The sequence below is a fragment of the Lipotes vexillifer genome, unplaced genomic scaffold (genome assembly GCF_000442215.2).
Source record: "Lipotes vexillifer unplaced genomic scaffold, Lipotes_vexillifer_v1.1 scaffold1, whole genome shotgun sequence".
Lineage (NCBI taxonomy): Eukaryota > Metazoa > Chordata > Mammalia > Artiodactyla > Lipotidae > Lipotes > Lipotes vexillifer.
The window spans coordinates 1622479-1643433 of NW_006779068.1; the positions used below are offsets into that span (position 1 = coordinate 1622479).

The 20955-nt window shown below is 37.8% G+C and overlaps 1 protein-coding gene across 8 annotated transcripts in view; it reads left to right on the plus strand.

Moving 5' to 3' along the window:
• DNM1L (dynamin 1 like) overlaps nucleotides 1–20955 on the plus strand; it is a 61940-nt gene that overhangs the window by 8331 nt on the left and 32654 nt on the right. The gene's annotated exons all lie outside the window — the stretch shown is intronic.

The following is a 20955-nucleotide window of genomic DNA, read 5'->3' on the forward strand; positions in this document are numbered from 1 at the left end:
TAGTTGTGGCGTGCGGGTTTTCTCTCTCTAGTTGTGGTGGACAGGCTCCAGGGCATGAGGGTTGTATAGTTGTGGTGCGCGGGTTCCACAATGTGTGATCTCTGTAGTTCGTGGCACACAGTCTCTCTAGTTGAGACATGTGAGCTCGGTAATTGTGGCGTGTGGGCTTAGTTGACCTGTGGAATGTGGGATCATAGTTCCCTGACCAGAGATCAAACCTGCATCCCCTGCGTTGGAAGATGGATTCTTTACCACTGGACCACCAGGGAAGTCCCACAATTCTTTTTCTTATGATGAGAACTGTTAAGATTTACTCTCTTAGTAACTTTAAAATATACACCAAAGTATTATTATCTATAGTCACTATGCTATACATTACATCCCCAGGACTTACTTTATAACTGGAAGATTGTACCTTTTGGCCACTTTTACCCATTTCACCCACCCCCCACCTCTGGCAACCACCAGTCTGTTCTCTGTATTTATGAGTTTGTTTTGTTTTTGTTTTAGATTCCACATATAAATGAGATCATGTGGTATTTGCTTTTCTCTGTCTGACTTATTTTACTTAGCAAGGTCCATTTATGTTGTTGCAAATAGCAGGATTTCCTTCTTTTTTTATGGCTGAATGATATTCCTGTGTGTTGTGTGTGTGTGTGTGTGTGTGATGTACACACCACATTTACTTTATTCATCCACTGGTGGACTTTTAGGTTATTTCCATTTCTTGGCTTTTTGAAATAATGCTGCAGCGAACATAGGGATGCATATATCTTTTCAATTTAGTGTTTTTGTATCCTTCAAATAAATATCCAGAGGTGGAATTGCTGGATTATATGGTAGCTCTATTTTTAATTTTTAGAGGAACCTCCATACTGTTTTTTTTTTTAATTTTTTAAAATTTATTTTTATTTATTTATTTATTTTGTGTTACGTGGGCCTCTCACTGTTGTGGCCTCTCCTGTTGCGGAGCACAGGCTCCGGACGCGCAGGCACACTGGCCATGACTCATGGGCCCAGCTGCTCCGCGGCATGTGGGTTCTTCCCAGACTGGGGCACGAACCCCTGTCCCCTGCATCGGCAGGCGGACTCTCAACCACTGCGCCACCAGGGAAGCCCCGTATTGTTGTTTATAGTGGCTACACCAATATACATTCCCACCAACAGTGTATGAGGGTTTCCTTTCCTCCACATCCTCAACAACACTTATTTCTTGTCTTTTTAGTAATACCCATTATAACAGGTGTGAGGTGATATCTCATTGTGGCCTTGATTTGCATTTCCCGGGTGATTAGTGATGTTGAGCATCTTTTCATGCACCTGTTGGCCATTTGTATGTCTTCTTTGGAAAAATGGCTACTTGGGTCCTAAGTTCATTTTTATTTATTTATTTATTTAGGCCGTGTAGCTTGTGGGATCTTAAGTTCCCCAACCAGGGATCAAACCTGGGCCCTTGGCAGTGAAAGCCAGGAGTTTTAACCACTGGACTACCAGGGAATTCCCTTAAGTTCATTTTTAAATCAGGTTTTGTGTGTGTGTGTGTGTGTGTGTGTGTTGTTTTTTGTTTTTTGCTCTTGAGTTGTCTGAGTTCTTTGTATATTTTGTATGTTAGCCCCTTATTGGATAAGTGGTTTGAAAATATTTTTTCCCATTCCATGGGTTGCTTTTTCACTTTGTTGATGGTTTTCTTTGCAGTGCAGAAAAGTTTGATGTACTCCCCCTTGTTTATTTTTACTTTAGTTGGCTTTGATTTGGTGTCAAATCCAAAAAATCATCACCCAAACCAATGTCAAGGAGCTTACAACGTATGTTTTCTTCTTCTAGGAGTTTTATATTTTGGGGGCTTATATTCAAGTTTTTAACGCATTTTCAGCTGACTTTTTATTTATTTATTTTTTTGGTATAGTGTAAGATAGTGGTCTAGGTCATGCTTCTGCATGTGGGCTGTCCAGTTTCCCAACACCATTTATTGAAGAGGCTGTCCTTTCCCAATTTTATATTCTTGACCCCTTTGTTGTAAATTAATTGTCCATATATGCGTAGGTTTATTTCTGAGCTCTCTGTTCCATTGGTCTATGTGTCTGTTTTTATGCCATTGCCATAAAACCAGGGATTGAACCTGGGCCATGGCAGTGAAAGCCCAGGGATTGAACCTGGGCCATGGCAGTGAAAGCCCAGAATCCTAACCACTAGGCCACCAGGGAACTCCCAGATTATTATAGCTTTTTAACAGTTTGAAATCAGGAAGCATGATGCCTCTAGCTTTGTTCTTCGTTCTCATGACTGCTTTGGCTATTTATTTATATATTTATGTGGTTCCATACAAATTTTAGGATTATTTGCTCTGTTTATTTGAAAAATGCCATTGGAATTTTGATAGGTATTGTACTGAATTTGTAGATTGCTTTGGCTGATATGGACATTTTAACAATCTTTTTTTCTTTTTTTTGTGGTATGCGGGCCTCTCATTGTTGTGGCCTCTCCCATTGCGGAGCACAGGCTCTGGATGCGCAGGCTCAGCGGCCATGGCTCACGGGCCCAGCTTCTCCGCAGCATGTGGGATCCTCCCGGACCGGGGCACAAACCCGTGTCCACTGCATCGGCAGGCGGACTCTCAACCACTGCGCCACCAGGGAAGCCCTAACAATCTTGATTCTTTCAATCCATGAGCACAGAATATCTTTCCATTTATTTGTGTCTTCAGTTTCTTTCATTAGTATTCTATAGTTGTCAGTGTACAGGTCTTGGTTAACCTTCTTGGTTAAGTTTATTCTTAGGTATTTTATTCTTTTGATGCAATCTAAATGGGATCATTTTCTTAATTTCTCTTTCTGATAGTTTGTTATTATGGTATAGAAGCACAACCTACTTTTGCATATTGATTTTCTATCCTACAACTTTACTGAATTAGTTGATTAGTTCTAACATTTTTTTTGTGGAGTCTTTAAGGTTTTCTACACATAATATCATGTCATCAGCAAAAGTAAGTTTTGCTTTTCCTTTCTGACTTAGATGCCTTTTCTTTTTCTTACCTAATGCTCTGGCTAGAACTTCCAATATTATGTTGAATAGAAGTGGCAGGAGTGGGCACCCTTGTCTTTTTTCTAATCTTAGAGGAAAAGCTTTCAGCTTTTCACCATTGAGTAGTTGTGGGCTTGTCATATGTGGCCTTTATCATGTTGAGGTATGTTCCCTCTTTTACTCACTTTGTTGAGAGTGTTTTTTTTTTAATCATGAATGGATGTTGAATTTTGTCAAATGAATTTCCTGCATCTATTAAGATAATCATCTGATTTTTTTTTTTTTTTTTTTTTTGCGGTACGCGGGCCTCTCACTGTTGTGGCCTCTCCTGTCGCGAAGCACAGGCTCCGGATGCGGAGGCTCAGTGGCCATGGCTCACAGGCCCAGCCGCTCCACAGCATGTGGGATCTTCCCGGACCGGGGAACGAACCCGTGTCCCCTGATTTGGCAGGCGGACTCTCAACCACTGCGCCACCAGGGAAGCCCAATCATCTGATTTTTATCCTTCATTTTGTTTGTTTGTTTTTTTTGGCTGTGTTGGGTCTTCACTGCTGCATGTGGGCTTTCTCTAGTTGAGGCGAGCGGGGGCTACTCTTCATTGAGGTACGTGGGCTTCTCATTGCAGTGGCTTTTCTTGTTGTCGAGCACAGTCTCTAGGCACACAGGCTTCAGTTGTTGTGGCATGTGGGCATAGTAGTTGTGGCTCACGGGCTCTAGAGCACAGGCTCAGTAGTTGTGGTGCACAGGCTTAGTTGCTCCGCGGCATGTGGTATCTTCCCGGACAAGGGATCGAACCTGTGTCCCCTGCATTGGCAGGTGGATTCTTAACCACTGCGCTGCCAGGGAAGTCCCCTTCATTTTGTTAATGTGGTGTATAACATTCATTTGCAGATGTTGAGTTATCCTTGCATCCCTGGAATAAATCCCACTCGATCATGGTGTGTGATCCTTTTAATGTATTGTTGAATTCAGTTTGCTATAATTTTGTTGAGGATTTTTGCATCTATGTTCGTGAGGGATATCGGCCTGTAATTTTCTTTTCTTGTAGTGTCCTTGTCTGGTTTTGGTATCAGGGTAATGCTGGCCTTGTAAAATGAGTTTGGAATTGTTCCCTCCTCTTCTTTTTTGGAAGAGTTTGGGAAGGAGTGGTGTTAATTCTTCTTTGAGTGTTTGGATTCACTGGTGAAGTTGTCTGCTCCTAGACTTTTGTTTGTTGGGTGGTTTTAATTACTGATTCAGTCTCCTTGCTAGTAATTGGTATGTTTAGATTTTCTTTTTCTTCATGAATCAGCCTTGGTAGGTTGTATGATAGGAATTTGTCTATTTTGTCCAACTTTTTGGTATATAACTTTTCATGCTAGTTTCTCCTGATCTTTTGTATTTTTGTGGTATCCGTCGTGACCTCTCTTTCATTTCTCATTTTATTTATTTGAGTCCTCTGTTTTCCTTGGTGAGTCTAGCTAAATGTATGTCCATTTTATCATATTAAAGAACCAGCTGTTGGGCTTCCCTGGTGGCGCAGTGGTTGAGAGTCTGCCTGCTGATGCAGGAGACACGAGTTTGTGCCCTGGTCTGGGAGGATCCCACGTGCCGCAGAGTGGCTGGGCCCGTGAGCCATGGCCGCTGAGCCTGCGCGTCCAGAGCCTGTGCTCCACAATGGGAGAGGCCACAACAGTGAGACGCCCACGTACCGGGAAAAAAAAAAAAAAAAGAACCAGCTGTTAGTTTCAATGATCTTTTCTAATTGTTTGGTTTTTTTTAAGTCTCTATCTTACTATTATCTGATCTGATCTTTGATATATCCTTCCTTTACTACTAACTTTGGGCTTGCTTTGTTTGTTTTTTAATAGTTCCTGGAGGTGTAAAGTTAGTTTATTTATTTATTTATTTTTGCGGTATGCGGGCCTCTCACTGCTGTGGCCTCTCCCGCTGCAGAGCACAGGCTTCGACACGCAGGCTCAGCGGCCATGACTCACGGGCCCAGCCGCTCCGCGGCACGCGGTATCCTCCCGGACCAGGGCACGAACCTGTGTCCCCTGCATCGGCAGGTGGACTCCCAACCACTGCGCCACCAGTGAAGACCTAAAGTTAGTTTCTTTATTTGAGATCTTTCTTGTTTCTACATGTAGACATTTATTGCTGTGAACTTCCCTCTAGAAACTACTTTTGCTGCATTCTATAAGTTCTGGTATGTGGTTTTTCTATTTTCATTTGTCTCAGGATATTTTTTGATTTCTGTTTTGACTTCTTCTTTCATCCATTGGTTGTTCAGTAGCATATTGTTTAGTCCCGTGAATTTTCCAGTTTTCTTCTTATGATTGATTTCTAATTTCATACCATGATGGTTGGAAAAGGTGCTTTATATGATTTCAGTCTTCTTAAATTTATTAAGCCTTGTCCTGTGGCCTAACATGTGATGTATCCTGAAGAATGTTCCATTTGTGCTTGAGAAGAATGAGTAGTCTCCTGCTTTTGGGTGGAATGTTCTGTATATGTATAGTCCATCTGGTCTAACATGTCATTTAAGGCCAATGTTGATTGATTTTCTATCTGTATGATCTATGAAGATCCCCTACTCTTATTGTATTGCTGTGTACTTCTCCTTACATGCCTATTAATATTTGCTTTATATATTTTGTGCTCCTATATTGCATGCACAAATATTTGCAAATGTTATATCCTCTTGTTAGATTGACCCCTTTATCATTATATAATTCCTTTTTTTCTCTTAATGGAGTCTTTGTTTTAAAGTCTATTTTGTCTGATGTAAGTATGGCCACCCCAGCTTTCTTTGGTTTCCATTTGAATGGGAATATCTTTTTCCATCCTTTCACTTTCAGTGTGTGTGTTTCCTTACATCTGAAGTGAGTCTCTTGTAGGCTGTTTAGAGATGGCTCTTGTATTTTTTTTTTTTTAATCCTTTCAGGGTACTCTGTATCTTTTATTTGGAGAATTTAGCCCATTTACAGTTGAAGTAATTTTTGATAGGTATGTAAATGCTTATTGCCACTTTGTTAATTTTTTTCTGGCTGTTTTGTAATTCCTTTGTTTTTTTCTTCACATTCTTTTTCTTTATGATTTGCTGATTTTCTGTAGTGGTATTTTTAGATTCCTTTTCTTTATCTTTTACATTTCTACTATAGATTTTTGGTTCGTGGTTACCATGAGGCTTACTTAAACCAGCCTTTATTTATAACAGTCTATTTTAAGTTGATAACATCAGTACAGTGCATTCTAAAGCTCTACATTTTACTCCCCTACCTTGTACATTTTATGTTTTTGATGTTATAACTTACATCTTTCTAATCTTATGTATCTAAACAAGTACTGCAGTTATAATTATTTTGGCTACTTTTGTCTTTTACTCTTCATACTAGATTTATAAGTGATTAACCTACCATCTTTATGTTAGATTATTCTGAATTTTACTACATATTTATCTTATTTATTTATGTATTTATTTATTTATTTACTTTTGGCTTTGTTGAGTCTTCGTTTCTATGCGGGGGCCACTCTTCATTGCGGTGTGTGGGCCTCTCACTATCGCGGCCTCTCTTGTTGAGGAGCACAGGCTCCAGACGTGCAGGCTCAGTAATTGTGGCTCACGGGCCCAGTTGCTCCACGGCATGTGGGATCTTCCCAGACCAGGGCTCAAACCCGTGTCCCCTGCATTGGCAGGCAGATTCTCAACCACTGCGCCACCAGGGAAGCCCTACATATTTATCTTTACTAGTGAAATTTATAGTTTAATGTTTCCCTGTTACTAATTAGCTCTCTTTCGTTTCAGTTTAAAGGAATCCCTTTAACATTTCCTGTAAGGCCAGTCTAGTGGTGATGAACTCCTTCAGCTTTTGCTTGTCTGGAAAACTCTTATGTCTCCTTCCATAGTGAAGGACAGCTTTTCTGGGTAGAGATTTCTTGGTTGGCAGTTTTTTTTCTTTCAGCACTTTGAATATGTCATGCCACTCATTCCCTTCTGGACTGCAGTGTTTCTATCCAAAAATCTGCTGATGATTTTAGGGGGGATTTTCCTTATACATAACAAGTTGTTTTTCTGCTGTTGCTTTTAAAGTTCTCTCCTTGTCTTTAACTTTTGACATTTTAATTATAAATGGTGTGGGTCTCTTTGGGTTCATCTTTTTTGGAACTCTCTGAACTTCCTGGATCTGAATGTTATTTTCCCTGGGTTAGGGACATTTCCAGCCGTTATTTCTTCAAGTAAGTTTTCTGCCCCTTTCTCTTTTTCTTCTTCTGAAACTCCTATCATGTGAATGTTGGCCCACTTGATGTTGTCCTATAAGTCCCTTAAACTGTCTTTTTACTGCTGATTAGATGAGTTCCAGTGCCCTCTCTTCAAGTTCACTGATCCTTTGCTTCATGTAGTCTGCTGTTGAACCTCTGTTTGGTACTTTCTTGTATTTTCTTTCTGTTGAAAGTCTCTCTTTGTTCACTGATTTTTTTGAGCTTGTTTAGCATTTTTATGACTGTTAATTTGAACTTTATAAGATATATTATCTCCATTTCATTAAGGTTTTTTCCTGAAGTTTTACCTTGTTCTTTTGTTTGGAATATATTCCTCTGTTTCTTTATTTTCCTTGACTCTTGTGTTGGTTTGTATGCATTAGAATAAACAGCCACCTCTCCAAGTCTTGCAGGTGTTGTGAGTTCCCTTGTAATTGTGGGTCACTACATGTGGGGTGAGGTTTATGGTGAGATTGTGTCTTAGCCTCTCCAGCCTGTGTTGATATGGGTTTTTGTCATTTGCCTGATATGTAGGAGTTGCTCAGCTAATTTTTTAGTTTCTTTCAGAGGGAATTGTTCCATTTCTAGCTGTAAATTCTGTGTGTCCATGGTAGGAGGTGAGTTCAGGATCCTCCTATGTTGCCATCTTGAACTGGAACTGATACACACAATATGTTTTAAAAAAAAAAAAAAGCAAGAGTTGCCAATGTTTAAAAATTGGTGGATTTAATGGAAAGGGCTAGGTTTCTGGTTTTTCCTTAAAAAAATCAGAAAATCTGATAACACTACACCCACATTTACAATGGATTTGAAAAATGCCTGCTTTAGATGGGTCAGGCTGTATTTAGTTAGCCTTCCTTCCTTATCATAATATATGTGTTGCTCTTTTTTATAGTTTGAAGACGGCAATGAAATGTTAATATGTTTCCATGTTTCTATAAAAAGGGGAAAGTTAAAGACTACCTGGGAAATATTCTTATACTTTTACTATTCGTGAGAGACAGTCTTTTATTTTGTGAGATGTGAGATCTTATATTTTTAATATGCAAACAGAATGTCAGAAGAATACAATCTGATGTCATTTTGACTGAAGCCTGAGTTGATTTACCCATTCAGGTTATCTGCTTTGTTTGTGGGGGCAGTCGAGTTTGTAACCCCTGTTTGTTAGTTTGCTAGAGCTGCCATAACAAAATACCACACAAGACCGGGTGGCACATAAACAACATGTGCACAGAAGCAACAGAAATTTATTTTCTTACAGTTCTGGAGACTAGAAGTCCAATATCAAGATGTAGGCAGGTTTGGTTTCTTTTGAGGCCTCTCTCCTTGGCTTGCAGATGGCTGCCTTCTCTTTGTGTCCTCACATGCTCTTTCATCTGTGTGTTACATCCCTAATGTCTCTCTGTTGTCCCCAAATTTTCTTTTTTAGTAAGGACACCAGTCAGATTGGATTAATCACCTTGTTTTAACTTAATCACCTATTTGAAGATTGTCTCCAAATATGGTCACATATTGGGGTATGAGGTACACCTTCTAAGGGGGTTAGAGCTTCAACATACGAGTTTTGGAGAGATGCAGTTCAGTCCACAATAACCCGTCTTCAAAAAAACCTATATGTAGATACATAAAAACGTACAACTAACTGAAAATTAGTAGCCATAAAGGAGACTAAGGTAGATAATCACAGTAACAAAATGAGGTTAATACAGGATTTAGGAGAGAAATTTAAAAAGTATTTTTTGTGACATATTTAAGAAGAAAGAACAAAACGGCATAGTGGGTGGGGGTGATGGGGAACAACAGTCACACTGACATTGTTGAAAACCTAATTTATGAAATGGAAAAACAACTTGAGGAATTCTATTAAAAGACAAATCAAAACTGTATGTTATGAAATTTATTAGAGATGAGAGACTTGATGGTGAGAGCTAAGAGAGCCAAAATCCTTTTCATAGTTGATTGAGAAAGAACTCTTGGCTGGACAAAGAATAATCAAACAGTGAGCCAAAGTCCCCCACATCTTCAGATTTCAATTGCTGGGCACAAATATTGAAAGGATTGACATACCCTAGGTAAATTTCTGAAATCCAAACTTTTACAAAACCTCAGAATTCTCCAAGTGTCAAAATAGAAGGAAGGAGGAAAAAAAGATTTCCTAAAAGGGAAATAGAATCAGACTGGCATCAGACTTTCAATCTGCAACAGTAAATGTTAGATGCCACGGAGAAATATTTAAAATTTAGAGTTCTTAGGGGGATTCATTGTGATTATAAAATTCTGTATTCATCTATACTATAACCATTATTTAAATGCAGTGAAACATACTGAACAAGAGAGAACAGAAAAAATTTTTTAAAAGAATTCCTTCATTTCCTATCCAAGATATTGTGAAATAAAATTGAAATATTACCTGAATTGCTTCCAGATCTCTGTTGTAGCTTGAATATAGTACTTGGAACTTTCTAGCAGAGTTGGACACCTAAGCTAGTATAGATCACTTGTACAGAAGGCCAGGGTGGACAAAGGGACTAGTCTGTAACCTATATCCAAGCTGTGTGTGGCTATACCAGGTGTCTGATTAGGGTATGGGAGGGTGGTGGAAATGGAGCTTCTTTAATTACCTCATCAATATGAAATCCCGTACCACATTTGAGGCATTAAAAATTATTTTGAAATATTGAAAACATCGAAAATGTACAAAGGATAATATTAGGACACCATTGTATCTACTTCCCAGTTTAAGAAAATAAATATTAACTATCTAGGTGAATTTTCCTTCTTCCCACAGAGACATAACCAATTTCCTGAATTTAGTGTTTATCACGCCTATGCATTTCATTTTACATATAGTACATATGTAGATAATGTAAGTAAAATATATTGTTTTACATGTTTTACACTTACCTGAAGTAAGTGATGTCAAATAGTATATATTCCTCTTCAGTGTTATTTTTACACAATCATACATGTGAGGTTTACCCATACATATACATATATATTCCTAGTTTGCTCACTTATACTGCTGTAATCTAGTATATGAATATATCAAAATTTCTCCTCTCCTTGAACATTTGAGTGTTTGCCCTTGTTTGCTATAGCAGTTTTAGTAAACAACAGTGCTAGAAACATTCCTATGAATGCTTCATTGTACACGTTTGAGAATTTCTCTAAAGTATCAAGTAGTGGAATTACTAGACTGTAGGGTATATGTATTTTCATTTTTACTTGATATTCCTACTTGCTCCTCAGAATGTTTGTAACCATTTACATTCCCATGTACAGAGTGGAGTTTGTTTATTTGTTTATACCTATACTTTGTATTGTCACATTTTAAATTTATGGTATTTCATTGTCATTTTTATTGCAGTTCCCCGATTAGTAATAAGTTGGAGCAACTTATTTCTTGGCTCTTTGTGGTTCTGTTGTGAGTTTCTGTTCATATCTCTGCACATGATTTTCTATTATAGTATTCATCTTTTTCTTAATGATTTGTAGGCGTCACTTTTACATTTTGGTTGCTAATTCTTTGTCAGTTACATGAGTCAGAAATATTTTCCCCCAATTATTGGGGCTTCCCTGATGGTGCAGTTGTTGGGAATCCACCTGCCAATGCAGGCGACACAGGTTCGAATGCTGGTCTGGGAAGATCCCACATGCCGCGGAGCAACTAAGCCCGTGCACCACAACTACTGAGCCTGCGCTCTAGAGCCCACGAGCCACAACTACTGAGCCCATGTGCCACATCTACTGAAGCCTGCACACTCTAGAGCCTGTGCTCTGCAACAAGAGAAGCCACTGCAATGAGAAGCCCGTGCACCACAACAAAGAGTAGCCCCTGCTCACTGCAACTAGAGAGAAAGCCTGTGCACAGCAAGGAAGACCCAACGCAGCCAAAAAATAAGTAAAAAAAATTTTTTTTAAAAGAAATATTTTCCCCCAATTATTTTGTATGAGTAAAATAAATTTTAATTTTGCAGTAGTTGAATTAACAATCTTTTCTTCTCTAGTTTGTACTTTCTATCTCAAAGTCATGAAAATATTCTTATGTTCTCTAATGTATAAAGTCATGATTTTTAACATTTGTTTATAATTGTTCTAGAATTTGTGAAGTGTATAGTTAACTGGTTTTTAGCATGTCTATAGAGTTGTGCAACCATCGCCATAATCTAATTATATATTGTATCATCCCAAAAGGAAAGCTTGTATCCATTAGCAGTCACTCCCTACTCTCCTCTGCCCCCAATGTTAGGCAGCCACTTAATCTACTTTCTTACTTCTTCTGGACATTTCATGTAAACAGGATCAAATAATATGTGGTCTTTTGTGACTGACTTCTTTCACATAGTATAATGTTTCTGTGGTTCATCCATATTATAGCATGTATCAGTACTTTATTCCTTTTTATGACTGAATAATATTAAAAAACTTACATAAAACTAAACATTAGTCTAAGTATTTCAAAGTGGGTTAAATTTCTTTATTGGGGATTCTGGGAAGATGACAGCAGTGGTAGAATAGTTTCCTAATCCCTGTATGACTTTCCCATAAAAACAGAACAAATAAAATAGGAAAACCCAAAATCCATGAACAACATTTAGAAGAAAATTAGTTGAGCATGTTTCTGTCTACAAACGCTCAAACACCAGTAGTTTGGGGATAGACCACTAACAGCTCCGAGACCTGTGTATTATTGTCTATGAAGGAAGAAGAAGGAAGCAGTAGAACTTCAAATGAATGTGAGAATTGAAAAATAGCCAAAAGGCAATCACTGGAAAGCCTGGAGGGCCAGTTTATGAATACCAGCTGAAACTGGGAGGGGTTTTGCACACACTGATAATGGGTGAGTGAAACAGGTCTTTTGTAAACCCTTAAGGGACTGGAGGACCTTGAAACTTCTAAAACCAACCAAAGCTGCCTTCCAGGACCAATCTGCACATGAGAAGGAACTGACATTACAATTAAACATCCCCTGAAGAATACAAAGAAAAGACAAGGTCCAGATAAAAGTGGTGGAGAGGAACAGAATCAAGATATATCAGAAAACAAAGAACTTTATTTCCAAAAACTGTACAAAAACAAGAGGGAGTTTTAGAGTGAAGTTAGAATAGCTATTCTAGGCCAAAACTCCTTCTGAAACTTCAGGAAAATGAACTTCATTTAAATATCAACAATATGAAATGATTGTTGTCAAAAGTTTACAAAGTATCCGAAGAAAAATGGGACTCTAAATAGCATTCCTATAGACAATGAAAGCACACCAGAAAGACGTCCACAAAACAGATGAAAACCATTAGATATTAAGACAAAAGGCAAGACAAAAGACATTATAATCAGAATAAGGCATTTCAAAAAAAAAGTTTGCATAAGAAAAAAATTTTTTAAATGCTAGGTGGTAGAACTTTGTGAAATATTAGAATTGAAAGAAAATTTTAGAAATGACAAATTAGAAGGAAAACACCAGGGCATATAAACATAACAGATAATACCTTTGAAAGAGAAAGATGTTGAAAAGGAGGAAGACATTTTTAAAGATGGGATAAAAAGGAGCTGCAAAAAGAATGTGGTAGAAATTGACATATTGAAAACAGGCAAGGAAGATCCAACATATGTATAATAGGAATCCCCAAAGAAGAAAAAAATGATGGCAAGGGAGCAGAACAGATACTAAAACTTACAATTTAACTGAATTAAAAACAGACTTGGAACTCCATTTTGAAAGAGCTCAGCACATGCCTGAGAACATTTACACAGCAAGACCAACACTAAGACACAGTCTAGTAAAATTATTGAACTTTAAAGGAAAAATAAAAATTCTTCAGACTTCTAAGCAAAATCAGGGAAGGAAAAGCAGATTATTATATTTTTCAACAGTAAAAATTTATGAGAGAAGATCTATTCTGATTATGAGAGAATTTATGAGAAAAGATACAATTTATTATGGAATTCCATATTTAAGATACTCAAGAAAGCATGAGCCCAATATTTTACATATAACCAAACTGTTTTTCAAGTATAAAAGTCACAAACTGTTATCAGTGTGCTAGAACTGAAGAATATTGTTCCCATTGGCTCTTCCTGAGGAATCTTCAGGAAGAGAATCAAAATGACTAGAGAGACATTAATATAAGGACTGACAGTACTATACGTATACTTGTAGAACCAAGACTTATTTAGTGGGGTTAAAAAAAGGAGGAAGTATGGTCTGTAAACAGATGAGAAGGGGAATAGAGGAATCATGTGCAAAATATTTAAAAAACTATTTTCAGTAATCATATTGGTGATGGTAGTATTGGTATTATGATTTGGAGACTGTGTGTAATGTGAAATAAAAAGCAAATGAGTGTTTTCTTTTAATTTGGCCACAAACTGTGTCCTTGAGAACCAAGATTCTCAGTATAGAAGAATGAAGATAGAGATGACTCATACAGAGAGATGTATGTGTGTGTGTAGGGTGGATGGGCCAAATAACCCTCTTCCCCAGAAAACAAATCCATCAAGAAGAAATTAACAGTATTAAAAATAAATAATTACAAAATGAAATCAATAAAATACAGATTTGACCAATAAAATCAATATAATAGTCAGTTGGGAAATCTGGTCAGAAAAAAGAACATAAAAATAAAACATTAGAGGACCTAGAGACTGTCATATAGATTGAAGTAAGCCAGAAAGAGAAAAACAAATATCATATATTAATGCATATATGTGGAATCTATAAAAATGGTGAAGATGAACCTATTTGCAAAGCCAAAATAGAGACATAGATGTAGAGAACAAACGTGTGGACACCAGGGGGAAAAGGGGTGGGTGGGTGGGATGACTTGGGAGATTGGGATTGACATATATATACGCCTAGGTATAAAATAACTAATGAGGACCTGCTGTATAGCATGGGGAACTCTACTCATTGCTCTGTGGTGACCTAAATGGGAAGGAAATCCAAAAAGGAGGGGACATGTGTATACATATGGCTGGTTCACTTTGCTGTGTGGCAGGAGCTAGCACAACATTGTAAAGCAACTATACCCCAATTTAAAAAAAAACTTTTTTTTAAATGGGGGAAAAAAGATAAAATACTAGAAATAAGAAAAGTGAACAATTTCTAAGAATATTATAAGTAGTTATGCTTATAAATTTGAAAATCCATGAGAATTACTTGACTTTTGTGGATAGATTTTTAATCAAACACATAAAGAACAGGAAATTTCCGGTTTTTTTTAACATCTTTATTGGAGTATAATTGCTTTTACAATGGTGTGTTAGTTTCTGCTGTATAACAGTGAATCAGCTATATGTATACATATATCCCCATATCTCTGCCCTCTTGCGTCTCTCTCCCACTCTCCCTATCCCACCCCTCTAGGTGGTCACAAAGCACCTAGCTTACCCCTTCCCCTCCCTGTGTCCTCAAGTCCATTCTCTATGTCTGCATCTTTACTCCTGTCTTGCCCCAGGTTCATCAGAACCCTTTTTTTTTTTTAGATTCCATATATGTGTGTTAGCATACAGTATTTTTCTCTTTCTGACTTACTTCACTCTGTATGACAGACTCTAGGTCCATCCACCTCACTACAAATAACTCAATTTCGTTTCCTTTTATGGCTGAGTAATATTCCATTGTATATATGTGCCACATCTTCTTTATCCCTTCATCTGTCAATGGACACTTAAGTTGCTTCCATGTCCTGGCTATTGTAAATAGTGTTGTAATGAACATTGTGGTACAGGTCTCTTTTTTATTTTTATTTATTTTTTAACATCTTTATTGGAGTATAATTGCTTTACAATGGTGTGTTAGTTTCTGCTTTATAACTAAGTGAATCAGCTATACATATACATATACCCCATATCTCCTCCCTCTTGCATCTCCCTCCCACCCTCCCTATCCCACCCCTCTAGGAGGTCACAAAGCACGGAGCTGATCTCCCTGTGCTATGCAGCTGCTTCCCACTAGCTATGTCAGTGCCACTCTCTCACTTCGATCCAGCTTACCCTTCCCCCTCCCTGTGCCCTCAAGTCCATTCTCTATGTCTGTGTCTTAATTCCTGCCCTGACCCTAGGTTCTTCAGAACCATTTTTTTTTCTAGACTCCATATATATGTGTTAGCATATGGTACTTGTTTTTCTCTTTCTGACTGACTTCACTCTGAGTCCATCCACCTCACTACAAATAACTCAGTTTTGGATTCCTTTTATTTCTTTTTCTTCTCTGATTGCTGTGGCTAAAACTTCCAAAACTATGTTGAATAATAGTGGTGGGAGTGGGCAACTGTGTCTTGTTCCTGATCTTATAGGAAATAGTTTCAGTTTTTCACCATTGAGGATGATGTTGACTGTGGGTTTGTCATATATGGCCTTTATTATGTTGAGGTAGTTTCCCTCTATGACTACTTTCTGGAGAGTTTTTATCATAAATGGGTGTTGAATTTTTTTGAAAGCTTTTTCTGCATCTATTGAGGTTATATGGTTTTTATCCATCAATTTGTTAATATGGTGTATTGCATTGATTGATTTGCATATATTGAAGAATCCTTGCATTCCTGGGGTAAACCCCACTTGATCATGGTGTGTGATTCTTTAAATGTGCTGTTGGATTCTGTTTGCTAGTATTTTGTTGAGGATGTTTGCTTCCATGTTCATCAGTGATATTGGCCTGTACTGTTCTTTTATTGTGACATCTTTGTCTGGTTTTGGTATCAGGATGATGGTGGCCTCATAGAATGAGTTTGGGAGTGTTCCTCCCTCTGCTATATTATGGAGGAGTTTGAGAAGGATGTTAGTTCTTCTTGAAATGTTTGATAGAATTCACCTGTGAAGGCTTCAGGTCCTGGGCTTTTGTTTTTTGGAAGATTTTTGATCACAGTTTCAATTTCAGTGCTTGTGATTTGTCTGTTTATGTTTTCTGTTTCTTCCTGGTTCAGTCTTGGAAGGTTGTGCTTTTCTAAGAATTTGTCCATTTCTTCCAGGTTGTCCATTTTATTGGCATATAGTTGCTTGTAGTAATCTCTCATGATCCTTTGTATTTCTGTAGTGTCTGTTGTTGCTTCTCCATTTTCATTTCTAATTCTGTTGATTTGAGTCTTCTCCTTTTTTTTCTTGATGAGTCTGGCTAATGGTTGATCAATTTTGTTTATCTTCTCAAAGAACCAGCTTTTAGTTTTATTGATCTTTGCTATTGTTTCCTTCATCTCTTTTTCATTTATTTCTGATCTAATCTTTATGATTTCTTTCCTTCTGCTAACTTTGGGTTTTTTTTGTTCTTTCTCTAATTGCTGTAGGTGTAAGATTAGGTGGTTTATTTGAGATTTTTCTTGTTTCTTGAGGTAGGATTGTATTGCTGTAAACTTCCCTCTTAAAACTGCTTTTGCTGCATCCCATAGGTTTTGGGTCATCATGTTTTCGTTTTCATTTGTTTCTAGGTATTTTTGAATTTCCTCTTTTATTTCTTCAGTGCTCTCTTGGTTATTAAGTAGTGTATTGTTTAGCCTCCATGTGTTTGTTTTTTTTTAAAGTTTTTTTCCTGTAATTGATATCTAGTCTCATAGCGTTGTTGTTGGAAAAGACACTTGATACGATTTCATTTTTCTTAAATTTACCAAGGCTTCATTTGTGACCCAAGATTATGATCTAGTCTGGAGAATGTTCCATGAGCACTTGAGAAGAAAGTGTATTCTGTTGTTTTTGGATGGAATGTCCTATAAGCATCAATTAAATTCATCTTGTCTAATGTGTCATTTAAAGCTTGTGTTTCCTTATTTGTTTTCATTTTGGATGATCTGTCCATTGGTGAAAGGGGGTGTTAAAGTCCCCTACTATGATTGTGTTACTGTCTATTTCCCGTTTTGTGGCTGTTAGCATTTGCCTTATGTATCGAGGTGCTCCTATGTTGGGTGCATAAATATATACAATTGTTATATCTTCTTCTTGGATTGATCCCTTGATCATTATGTAGTGTCCTTCTTTGTGTCTTGTAATAGTCTTTATTTTAAAGTGCGTTTTGTCTGATATGAGAATTGCTACTCCAGCTTTCTTCTGATTTCCATTTGCATGAAATATCTTTTTCCATCCCCTCACTTTCAGTCTGTATATGTCCCTAGGTCTGAAGTGGGTCTCTTGTAGACAGCATATATACAGGTCCTGTTTTTGTATCTATTCAGCCAGTCTATGTCTTTCAGTTGGAGCACTTAATTCATTTACATTAAAGGTAATTATCGATATGTATGTTCCTATTACCATTTTCTTAATTGTTTTGGGTTTGTAATTGTAGGTCTTTTCCTTTTATTGTGTTTCTTGCCTAGAGAAGTTCCTTTAGCATTTGTTGTAAAGCTGGTTTGGTGGTGCTGAATTCTCTTAAATTTTGCTTGTCTGTAAGGTTTTTAATTTCTCTGTGGAATCTGAATGAGATCCTTGCCGTGTAGAGTAATCTTGGTTGTAGGTTTTTCCCTTTATCACTTTAAATATGTCCTGCCACTCCCTTCTGGTTTGCAGAGTATCTGCTGAAAGATCAGCTGTTAACCTTATGGGGATTCCCTTGTATGTTATTTTTTGCTTTTCCCTTGCTGCTTTTAATATTTTTTCTTTGTATCTAATTTTTGATAGTTTGATTAATATGTGTCTTGGTGTGTTTCTCCTGGGATTTATCCTGTATGGGACTCTCTGTGCCTCCTAAACTTGATTGACTATTTCCTTTCCCATATTAGGGAAGTTTTCAATTAAAATCTCTTCAAATATTTTCTCAGACCCTTTCTTTTTCTCTTCTTCTTCTGGGACCCCTATAATTTGAATGTTGGTGCATTTAATGTTGTCCCAGAGGTCGCTGAGACTGTCCTCGATTCTTTTCATTCTTTTTTCTTTATTCTGCTCTGCAGTAGTTATTTCCACTATTTTATTTTCCTGGTCACTTATCTGTTCTTCTGCCTCAGTTATTCTGCTATTGATTCCTTCTAGAGAATTTTCAATTCCATTTATTGTGTTGTTCATCATTGTTTGTTTGCTCTTTAGTTCTTCTAGGTCCTTGTTAAAAGTTTCTTTTATTTTTTCCATACTATTTCCAAGATTTTGGATATCTTTACTATTATTCTCTGAATTCTTTTTTAGGTAGAGTGCCTATTTCCTCTTCATTTGTTTGGTCTGCTGGGTTTTTACCTTGCTCCTTCATCTGTTCTGTGTTTCTTTGTCTTCTCACTTTGCTTAGCTTACTGTGTTTGTGGTCTCCTTATTGCAGGCTGCAGGTTCATAGTTCCCGTTGTTTTTGGTGTCTGCCTTCTTTGGGTGAGGTTGGTTTAGTGGCTTGTTTAGGCTTCCTGGTGGAGGGGACTGGTGCCTGTGTTCTGGTGGGTGGGGATGGATCTTGTCTTTCTGGTGGGCAGGGCCGTGTCTGGTGGTGTGTTTTGGGGTGTCTGTGAACTTAGTATGATTTTAGACAGCCTCTGTGCTAATGGGTGGGGTTGTGTTCTTGTCTTGGTAGTTGTTTGTCATGGGGCGTCCAGCATTGGAGCTTGCTGGCCTTTGGGTGGAGCTGGGTCTTTGCGTTGAGACAGAGATCTCTGGGAGAGCTCTCACAGATTGATATTGCACGGGGCTGGGTGGTCTCTGTTGGTCCAGTGTCCTGAACTCGGTCTCCCACTTCGGAGGCTCAGGCCTGACACCAGGCTGGAGCACCAAGACCCTGTCAGCCACATGGACAGGTACGTGGAGATTTTCTTGCCTTTTGGGAAGTCTGAGGTCCTCTGCCAGTGTTCAGTAGGTGTTCTATAGGAGTTGTTCCACATGTAGATGTATTTTTTTTTTTTTTTTTTTTTTTCTTTTGTGAAATTTATTCCTAAGAATTTTATTTTTCTGATGCTATTGTAAATGAAATTGTTTCTTTAAATTTTTTATGCTATGTGGGCCTCTCACTGTTGTGGCCTCTCTCGTTGTGGAGCACAGGCTCCGGACGCGCAGGCTCAGCGGCCATGGCTCATGGGCCCAGCTGCTCCGCGGCATGTGGGATCTTCCCGGACCGGGGAAGGAACCTGTGTCCCCTGAATCGGCAGGCAGACTCTCAACTACTGTGCCACCAGGGAAGCCCTGTAGATGTATTTTTGATGTATCTGTGAGTAGGAAGCTGATCTCCATGTCTTACTCTTCTGCCATCTTGAAGGTCCCCCTTCCATGTTGTTTAAATTATTTTAGAGTACAGAAAAGAAATGGGGGAAGCACCCATTTTACTTATGAGAGGGGCAAACCTGGACTCCAAAACCTAGCAAACCCGGATGTGCCACATAATCTTAAATTTGACACTCCTTATCCACTCAACATTACTTTTCTCCATCATAGGGGACCTTTCTGGACAACAGGAATGGGGCTCTATGTCCTCTGCCTATTGGGTTTGGAAATGGGGAGCCTTGGTAGGACTTAGAGAAAGGAGGAGACTAAAGTCTGGGTATTTATTCCCCTGGTTTACTTCCTATGTGTAGGTGCCTTTGGCTGGCTCTCTGAAAGTTCTCATCCATCTTTTGGAGCTTGTGAGTGATAAGAGCTGCTCTGTCATTACCAGCCCACGTTATTGCACTATCCCTTGTGATCCCCCTCTTCCAAAACTTTGTAAATAGTCCACTTGTAAATAAACTTTCCTTAAATTATTCTAACTTGAATGGGCCATCTGTTTCTTGTAGACCCTTTCTGATACAGTAGAATGGTTTAGGGTGTTTGCTTTTGTAGAAGTATGAAATTAGAAGATGTACTAGTTTTGACTAAGAAAAAATACAGTAAGGAAAACATTCTGTTACAGAAAAATATGAATTACAAAGTTGAAAAAATAGCAAATTTGTAAACATTTATGTATAATATAAAAATGCATAGTAGAGACAAGTTTATATATTATTTGATTATATACTGTTTATTAGTATTGTGTCTATGTTAAATTTCCTCAGTGTGATCATTGTAGTGTGGTTATATAGTAGAATGCCCTTATTCTTAGAGATATGCCACTATATTTAGGGATGAAATGTCATGACATATTAACCCACTCTCAAAAGGAACAGCAAAAGCAAAGATGTGTGTAAGAAGAGACATAAAGCAAATGTGTCAAAATACTAATAATTAGTAAAGGTATATGGCACTTTTGTTACAGTATATGGGTATTCACTGTTAATATTCTTGCAACTCTTGTGGCTTTGAAATTTTCAAAATAAAAAGTTGGGGGAAAATATTCGAAACAACAAAAAATAAATACGTATATGGATAAAGATCTTTATAAACTAATAAGGCACATAATATACCAGCATTTGAACAAGCAAATCACTGAAGGAGAAATACAAAAGGCCCTTAAACAAAGTGATACTAGGCTGAATAATAAAGAAATGCAAATTTAAATGAACTGTCAGTGTTTATCTATCAAAAAAAAGTAGCAAAGACTCAAAAAATTGGTAATGCCCAATGCTGATGGGGATGCAGCAGATTGAACATAAAGCATAACTTGGTGCCCCCCATCTTGTAGTGTGCAGTCTGGTAGTATCTGAATGCATAAAATCTGTATGCTCTTTAATCACAGCAGTTTCATTTAATGAACTAAGTAAATCTAATGAGGTAATAGGATAAGTGAGTAAGGTTATATGTACAAAGTGTGTTTATTGCAGCATTGTTAATAGTGGCAAGGACCATTTAAATGTCCATCAGTTGGGGTTTGGTTTTACATACAGAATACTATTT